Source organism: Mytilus edulis, chromosome 14 (assembly GCF_963676685.1).
Source record: "Mytilus edulis chromosome 14, xbMytEdul2.2, whole genome shotgun sequence".
Taxonomy (NCBI): Eukaryota; Metazoa; Mollusca; class Bivalvia; order Mytilida; family Mytilidae; genus Mytilus; species Mytilus edulis.
In genome coordinates, this window is record NC_092357.1 from 27,280,201 (window position 1) to 27,290,400 (window position 10,200).

The window sequence follows — 10,200 nt, forward strand, 5'->3', positions numbered from 1 at the left end:
AAACAAAGTAAAATAACTAAAGCACTGATTGCCACGGAAAATTATGAACGGAAAGTCAATAATCAATTGCCAATTTAAAAGGTCAAACACACCAAATGAATAAATAACAACTGTCATATTGCTGACTTTGTACAGGTATATTCATATGTAGAAAATAGCGGTTTTACAGCTAGCTTAATCGCTCGCTTGTATACCAGTTGTATACAGTTCCCCTATATTAACAACGATGTGTCACAAAACAAACAGACATAAATGGTAACAATGTCAAAATTAGGGATACATCAGTCATTTGTAATAAACAAATCTAAAATTACAATGAAGCACTGGATAAAATGTGAGGCACATCCCCTTTAAAAGTAAAAGTATCTCTGTAACAGGAAAAAACACTAACAGTAAATTACGGAATACAGATGAGTTTAGAAGAATACGTCAAATTTAGATGTAAAAAAAAAATACACAAAAATGCCTGCAGACAAAGATAAAAACTATTGTATCTATAAAATGAAATATATTCTAAAGATCGAATTAGTCAATTTAATTAGTCTGTTTAGGATTTTGTTTAGAAGGACATTATCTGCGTGTTGTATAATACTTAGTATAAACATAACAATAAGAAAAACATATACCCGTCAAAATCATGAAGTTCGTTAAAATAAATGTAAGAAGAAAAATATATTTTACAAACCTATTACTAAAGAAATCTGAATTGACATCCATTTAAAACGTGCCAACAAATAAGAATGAACATTTATGTTTTTAAATCAAAATGTGTTTCTTAAGAATATATATATCAAAGGAGTCAAAAAGGGCAAATTTTAAATATAAATTTAACATATATTGGTGATGTCTCATATTCCAATAAGTGCTCACATACTATTTAAGTAAGTGAATTTGAGATGAAGGAACAACTTTGTTTTCATTTTTGATTCGTATTTTGTTTTTTACAACGATATTGTCATAGATACGACTTTAAAATAGAATGTTTAACAAAGGAGTATGTCCGGTAAGGGCCAATTTTGGCCTCAAATTTCAGGTTCATCTAACGAAATATTTTCGACACTTTTTAAACACTTAAGTGTCTATTTCATTTGATTCAATTAGTTTATGTGAAAGAGTTTAACTGATTTAGTCATTAAAAACGCCTGATTCAAGCTCAAATATGAAAAATCTATCAAATATGCAAAAATCGTCACTTTTCAGATAGTTTTTGTCAAAAATGAAAGAGGCCGCATCCGTGTTCATCCTCAACCTTTATATATGTTATGTATTATCATCAAATACAACTTACATTTCCATGTTATGAATGAACACGAATGCGATAACTTTCATTTAAGACAGAAACCGTCTAAAATTTTAGTAAAATGCTAAAATTGTGAAGATTTCAGTAATTTAGAATGACTTAATGATGTTAGTACCCGAAATATGTGCATTGTTATGCCAAAAACAGCCCATATTTGTGTAGCAGAAACATTTTTCTTGCCAATAAATAATTAAAAGATTACATTTTCACAATTTTGTAAAACTGCTATATTTTGGGGCCAAAAAAGGGTCTTACTGAACCTTTTCCTTTCACGATTCAAGTTATCAGAATCTCATCTGCCAATTTCATAGAAGGAAATATACCATATGCGCAATCGTATGGCGTTTACATATCTCAATTAAAACGTTAGTCTCGTTAATATTCATACCATATGGACTTTATAGATAGGAGTGTGCTCTATACACAAATATTGATCCAAACGAGTTTTGAAGAGGAACTACTGAAATATATTGCTTCATTACAAATTGGTTGACCGATATCTCATACAAAAATGTGTGTTTAGATAGGTGATAATTGTTTTTGGCTTGATAAATCAGATCATGTCATTTAAATCATATTTCTTATTTTATACAAGTACAAATTTTCCTGATTATAGGATATTTGAATTCTTTCCATTAACTTCTTGACTTTTGTGAACATGTCATTTTTTTTAATTTTCCTTAAACAGGCTTTTTTATTTTTTTTAATTCACATGATTCAATGAAAATGATACCAAAACAATTCGTTAATCAGAATGTCAAATGCAAGCTCGGAGTAGTTAAAGACAATATTAGTATACCGTTATTTAATAGTCATAAATCGTATGAACTAAAACACATCTGGGCCACAATTCAAAACTTAGGGAACCACATCAACTATTTAAGGGAAAGAAAAAAATGAAACAACAGAAGCACTATCTGCTTTAAAAACAATCGCCAACAAACATAAGCACGGACTATTTGATAACAACTGCCTTATTCCTGACTTAGAAGAGTCCATGTAATACCGCATCCCCACTAGGCCACGATCGCACTGCAATCTGTGAAAAAAATGCAATTTTTTTAGAATAGTAGTACGATCGTGTTGATCGCAGTAAGGTCGTCGAACGGTCGTTGTGAGGTCCTCATGATCGTGATGAGCTTGGCCAACTTTCAACATGTTCAAAACAATTAAGTCGTAGTAGAAGCGTAGTAAGAGCGCACGTAGGTCGTGGTAAGATCGATAAGGTCGCTGTACAATCGTAGCGAGAGCGTGATTCTATTCGAAGAGACTGCGCTACAATATCACAGCGGCGTGATTTAGACCTCAAATACCACAACGTTTTCACCCCGATCCAACTCCGCTTCCACTACGACCATACCACGTTTACACCACGCTGTTCAAGACCACAGTATGATTCTAGCAAACCATTGCCGTCCTCATCACGCTCTTCTTACGACCAAACTAGGCGTTTTTAATCAACGAAAAACAACAAAGATTCGATGCATTTAATTTCATCTACATGCCGAGATTATTTTACGAGTAATAAACATTATCCTGTCTGACATATCCAAAATAAAAAAAAAGATAGACATTTTTGTTTATGTTCCGGACCATACAAGTATTTGGACCATACGCGTATGGTCATGACCATATGCGTATACTCATATTGTCCGACCGTACGCGTCTGGTCGGACAATAGGAGTATAATACTCGTTTGGTTATTAATGGGCCGGACCATATGAGTATTTGGACCATATAGGTATTTTTTCATGGTAATTAACCCGACCATACGCGTACGGTCGGACCATACACGTATGGTCCAAGTACTCATAGGGTCCGGAACATATATGTATTTCTTGAGATATTAATTTTAAAAAAAGAGCTGAAGAAGGCTTTTATAATTGAATAAAGTAACTCAGATCAAGAGGGACGATCGGTAAATCAGTATTAAATCTGCGAACTTATATTACGTTAAGAAGAATAAACAAATAATTTGAAAAAAAAGGAACTTGCAATAAATCACCTACAAATTTGCTATTATTAATGTCTACGATTTACTATTCAATTTTACATGGAAATGTCATATTATTTTATTATACATTATCCTTTAATGAATATATTTCGTATAGCCACGTTTAATAAGAGGGATAAATTATATCTTAAATAAATCAATCTAGATAAAAAGAAAAAAAAGACATTATATGATTATATGTTAGTAAATCTTAAATACTTTATAAGCATGAGAATGTAAAAATTAGTTTATATGACAACTTATTACATGTATAAGTAAATTATTGATCGGTCATACAATGTACGCATATTGTTTATTAGTTTAAGCGACTATAATGCATGTATTGCAAACCCATGTTATAAAGGATGAACTCGTGGTCAAATTGTAGATTGATGAGTGTTTTGGTATCTTTTTCTAATAGAATAACCTATTTCATTTTGTTCAATGTTATCTTGTTTTATTTTATTATAAAACGGTAGTGACATAGTTTGACTTTATGAAAGGCATAAATGGGTCCGTATAATCTATGGTTGTATTGTGAGTTTAAAGAATAATTAACAAGACAACCGAGCTCTGGGGAACATTCCAAAAGTCCTTAAGGTGTAATACCACCAAATCATGATACGGCACATCCGGTTGCATACGAAAGTAGGTCTAAAAAGATATTCCCTTGAATAGTTGTAGAAAATTAACCCTGCATTTCAATGCACTTAATTTTTTCTGAGTCATAAACATGTATGTTGGGTGTCTGAAAGCATCATTCTTTGTTTATTTGATGGTCTTATAAAATATTTTGGAAAGTTAAGGTTACCTAGTTACCAAAGCAGGTAACCACTAAATAACAGTGTAAAAATTGGGTTGTTTACTTTCGGTGCTGGTTACTTTCTTATATGCAATGAAATGTAGTGTGAAATTTTCACTGTAGCACTGGACAGGATTAAACTTTATTCATGCAAAGTATTTCTTTGGTTGAAATAAAGGTAAATACTGTACATTTTTTTTAAAAGTGTCAATTTAACAAAGACTAATAGTGGAAAATCAATGGTGGTATTACACCTATTTAGGGAAACTACACGTGCACTGGTGACCTTATTGTACTTTCATTTTTAAAAATTATTACTAAACTAGTTCATACGTTGTAAAAATGGACTATTCGGAATGGATTGAGACACAGAAAGCACGTTTGAGGGAAAATTGCCTTGAAATGGGGGTTTACGGGTGTTTGCTAAGTCAAATGGGTGGACAGACAAGGCTGTATTCAGTGTATAGTGTTAGGTTTCCTTGGGACAGAAAAAAAAGAACCTTGTATGGTCACAGATTTGCATACATGTTGCACACTGAGAAATTTGACCTATCAGAGGAATTTGATGTGTCTCATCTGTGTCATCAGAAGAGATGCATTAACCCTGAGCACTTGTCTTTCGAGCCGCCTCATATTAACCAAGACCGCCAAGTTTGTCGTGGTACACACCCAACAAGGTGTCGAAAACACAAACCCTACCAAGACTGTTTGATTTAAAATGGTAAAACAATAATGGTTTTAAAGAGAAGTCTTATTTTTCTTCATATGATATAATTTAATTTATGAAATACACTTTTGAATCAACATACATATATTACATTGAGACCTTTCTTATAGCTTGCCATGCTAATCCCCATTTTACGTGAGCCTCTGTGTCAAATTTTAAATCACCTTTACAGTTTTGTTTATACAACATGTGATTTTTCATTTCAGTGTTAACCATGAATCTGACAAGCATTCTGTTGAAAAATCTTATATGTGAATTGGTCTGCAGATGACACTTTAGCATTGAGGTATGTATCAACTAATGTCATGTTTTATTTTTGTTTTGGCCGCAAAAGTTTACAATTTGCCATTGTGCCATCTGTATTTTGCACCGACAAAACATCATCTAAACACTTGCCTTGGATTTATACACATCAGAATCCAGTCTCACATACTTAAATTTTATAATTCGTACCAATTTTTTTTTTACCAGCATTCAAAGGGACATAACCCCTTTTGAAACCATTTTGATGGATTTTTTATTACTCTTTCTCCTCATTTTCTAATGTAAAATACAAGAAGGTGGACTTTTTTAGGTGTAAATCTATTAGAAATATACTGCAATAAATAAATGAAATGATTTTGATATCAGTAACAATTATGATTGACTGAAAGGGAACCGTTATTTGTCATACTCGGGGAACAAACCAAAAACTCAAGTTACACATAAGGGCTTATAGAAACTTCAGTGGAGACTGTTAACATTTATAGAAACAGTTCTTTCAGCTAAAACACTTTTTCAGGTTTAAAAAAAAAAGGGGGGATAGTAGATTGGAAATATTTTTTTTAATATTCAAATGCAAAGCAAAACCTGTTACATGGTAGCAAGTAAGACTTGAATTATTGTAAAAAAAGCAAAAAGAAAGAAATAAAAGTGTTATCTTAGTATATACAACCCTATGAACGTTGGCATTTTTTAGAAAATAGGAAATTTGAAAAATGGCTAAATTTACAGAGTTATCTGCCCTTGGGTAACTTCAAAATTTTTTTATTGCAGATATGGCTATGAAAAGGTCTTTGTATTATGTTTTACAATTGATGCCACTTTTGTTGATGATATGTTTATAAATACATTAAATATTGTTTCAAAATATGCTTATTTTGTGTATTTTCTATTGGTTTTCATCCGAAAATTTCCAAATTACAGGTGGCGCCCCCTACAGCCAAGATAAATAAATCAGATCAAAACATTATATTTATTTACAGTAGTTATGGTAAGGTTAACCTACAAACAAGATTTCATAAAGATTGGCAAATATTGATTCCGGACTATTTTGCATGGTTTTCTCATGGACAGGCTCTTAATTGTTGATTTGACATTACATTTCTTTCATTTTTTCTGGGAAAATAATTACATTTGCTTTATTTTTTAGGCAAAAGATATCAAGTTTTGATGAAAAAAGAAGGAAGAAGGAAAATGGACCAAAACAGACCTTCAAATGAACTCTAAAAGGTGCAATAAAATTGTATATCATCTTAAAGTTGTCTTTTGTATCCTATTTAATTGTTTGAATGCTTAGATCATGAGAATATGATCAGATGTTAGTCGACACTGCATTCTATAATGATACACTGAAAAAAAGATTTTTCGAAGAAATAGGACTGAAATCGCCGTAGGATATGGCCTTACATTATAGTGATTTTCTCTGAAACCATAGATCTGACTGAAACAAAACTTGGCAGTTATGCTTGAAATAGCTTGCAATTGGAGGGAAAAAATTACATTAAGGTAACAGGTACGTAAATGGCTTGTCCGGCGATTTTTAAAAGAAATTGTATACACGTAGAACTTATAAAAAGAAAATGAAAAATCGAAAAATTTAAGTTTGTCATCGATCTAATTTCCGAGTTCCAGACATTTGAAAATTGTTAGGAAACAACATAAAGTATATAGACATAACGTCAAATTCAAACCAAAAATAAGAAATTTCAAACTTTAGTTATTTTGGAGTTTAAACCAATCCTACGATTTTTCTATAAAAATCAAATGTTTTTAAGGTATTATTTTTCTTTCTTTTGATATATAATTTTCAGGGGGTTACCGAACTCCCTTTTTATATATCAGTCGTTGAAAGTGTGCTGCTGACGGGAAAAAAGGGAAAAAAATCATGACGTCGCCAAAGGAATTACGCAACGTCAAGGCTATATCAGCAGAATTGTAAGGACAACGACTGCTTCATTATAATGTGTTTGGCTATTCAAATGCGCAATTAAGCATATTATCCTGTTTGAAAAAAGAATTGATTGTCTATTTTTGATTTTCAGTTATTATACGAGATCCTATGTATTTATAACGTCATGATTTCTGGAATGGTTATTAAACACAGTGTCAAGTGACACTTTAAAAGATTTACAAATGATTATAAATATATTTAACAGAAACAATAAAAGATCTGTCATTAAAATAGATTCTCCGAATGACGATATACATTCAATGTTCACATTTCCGACCACAATTTTGCTGCTTCAGAATAAGGGAGGCGAAATATACCACGCAACGGGAATTTTAAACTTATAAGCCGAAATCATACTGACAATGCCATGGGGGAAAAAAAACGGAAAACGGCCAAAAGACAAACAATAGTAAATAAATGGGGAAATGCGTCCATGGGACACAGACGATGCCCCCGCTTGCATATAAAGTTCTAAAGTGACGTAACTAAAAAAAGTGACGCTACCCAAATTTGTACTTGATCTTAGTTTAATTGTTATAAGCATTGTGTATATGTTTATTTACATTTGGTTGAGGCAAACTAAACTTAGAGAACGGAAACGAAAAATGTAGCAATTTTTCAATTTATTATTGGGCATAACCCTAGAACGGTAAAAATGACGCCACCAAAATTTAAACTAGATCTGTGTTTTGTGGTAATTAGCATAGTGTATAAGATTCCTAACATTTGGTTGAGGCAAACTATAGTTAGAGAACAGAAACCAATTTTGGGACGGACGGACGGACGGAAAGACGGAGAAGTGTAAAACTTACTGTCCCCTCCACTATGGCGGGTGCATAAAAAAAAATACAACAGTAAACTTTTATTCCCCCGATAGTTGCAGGAGGTCATGCATATAAAATATATAAATGTATGTTTCTATGGCACGAGAACACAACACAAACATGAACACATACTTCGATCCAAATAGTACTGGTCATTTGGAAACTTAAATGGTGTGTTTAAGGAGTTAGACCTAGGTTAAGGGAAATAACTCTTAAAATCATCAGTACGTTTGTGTCAGCCATTTTCATAAATATGTGCTAAGCTTCTAGGATACATAGACTATTTCCAATCTGTTTCAGGTAAATGCTTAAAATTCATTGACAAAACTTGACTTTAACAAACGCATAATTGATTTAGAGAGTTATCTCCCTGAACCAAGGTCTACTCCCTTAATATGACACGAAAGGAGATGTGGGAAAAATGTAAATTATAGGCAAAAGCCAAACAAAAAGAATATTTCAAAGTTTGATGCATATTATCCCTACTTTTTTTTCCTATCGTTGGATTTGTTCCATTATTATAGTGAGGACAGTGCATATATGTGAATATTTAAAAACAAATGTATATAAATTCCAACTTATTCATCTTTTGGTTGTTTGTTACTCAGCTTCGCCGCGGTAGACAATGTTTTCTCGGGGTACAAATCTGCTCTATCCAGAACTCAGCTATGTGTTATTTATAAATTGTTCAACACGGACTTTGAACACACATTATAGGACGTTCTGATAAATGTATCAAGTCTATATTTTGTTAGCTGTAATGATTAGGCTAATTATGTACTGAATAGAAAAGCTGCATGTGATTTTGAAGAACCGTCTTCGAGGGAGTTTTAACGTATTAATTATGCTGCTTTTACATTAAGGGATCATCCATTATTATCAACCATTTTCCAAAGTGTACAAAACGTACACTTGGGGGGAGGGGGTTCACAAATCAACATTTTTACGATACGCTTTTTTTTTCATCAAATGAAATAAAACAGTCAGATATGTTTCAGTTTCTTTTCAATGCAAATTTCTATATTAAACTAAACTTTAATAGACAGGATCTTCTTTTTATTAAGAATTATTGATTCTTGTCTTGAAATCTGAAAATGGTTGTTGTACACTTTCTGAGGGAGGGTGGGGGTCTGAAAAAGGGTATGTTTTGTACACTTTGGAAAATGGTTGACAACTATGGATGACCCCTTAATGTAATTGTGAACTAGGCATTAGATGTTGCAGCGATTGGAAATAGCCAAAGGCATTACGTACTTCGTAATTTATGCCAACAATATTCCTGTTCGTAGAATTGTTTGCAAAGTTTTATTTATTGCGAAAATTGAGAAGAAATACGTAACGCAAAAATGAAAACTCTAATTAAAAAAAATTACAGCAGCATTTGCACATGTACATGTATACAAATAGTATCAACTGAAATCGATATAACCGTAGTTCCGAAATTTTGCGCATTTTAAAATGAATTGATTGATGCACGCAGAAATTTCTAAATTTTCAATATTATATATATGTACATGTACTTTGCTATTTATTTTATTTTTGAAGTGGCGGTTATCATGAAAGAATATTTTTCATGCAACGGATCTCTATTTTACCCTTGCCGCTTTTTCACGCTGGAAGCTCACAATGTTCCATTCAATTCAAATTGAATGAAAAGCAAGGTGTAACATTTATTTTAAATTTCTGTTCATTTTAAAAGACAGTTTTACTTTCCGTTTGTCCGTGCATAAGTCTTCAATATTTTTATACTATAAATTATTTGTTTTAAAATAGTACTAGTACTTTCATTTTCAAACTCTATTTATAGACCATGTCGCGGACGTGAAAGAAAGCACTGTAAAGAAAGCCGGGTTTATGTTTATATTTAAATAAGAAAATGGTTATAGAACAGGAATATCAAATCATGAATATCAGTATTAACCTTATTTTTTTCGAGGATTGAATACGTCCTAGCCGCTTTCACTGTGACAGTTGTTTTGGGAAATTTTGTTTCTTTGAATGCAAATTTTATGACTGAATGTAAGTCTGTGACTATATTTGCTTTGGAATTTCAATATATAAAATGACAATATATAGTGTAAGCTTTAATTTGTTAAATAATAATGTGGGAGTGTATGTGTGTAATGCATGTACGAGTTTATGATATTCTTCCGTATTCTTATCAATACTTCATTTCGTTTTCATGTCCCATATCAACATTCCCGATCTTCAAGTCACTCTGATCTGTGCCGATTACCAGCGTATAAACATATGTGGAGTTACCCCAACGTATAAACAAATTACTTCCGAGACCGATTCTTTGTACTTTAAACAGTTTTGTAGAATTATTATGGTGAATAGAA

General features: G+C 32.1%; 1 long non-coding RNA gene across 1 annotated transcript; it reads left to right on the top strand.

Moving 5' to 3' along the window:
* The first annotated feature begins 3,977 nt into the window (after window positions 1-3,977).
* On the top strand, window positions 3,978-6,330 carry LOC139503523 (uncharacterized). The gene is made up of 3 exons (XR_011659120.1): window positions 3,978-4,273; window positions 5,029-5,108; window positions 6,234-6,330. It is a non-coding gene; the product is annotated as an uncharacterized lncRNA (long non-coding RNA).
* The last annotated feature ends 3,870 nt before the right edge of the window (window positions 6,331-10,200 follow it).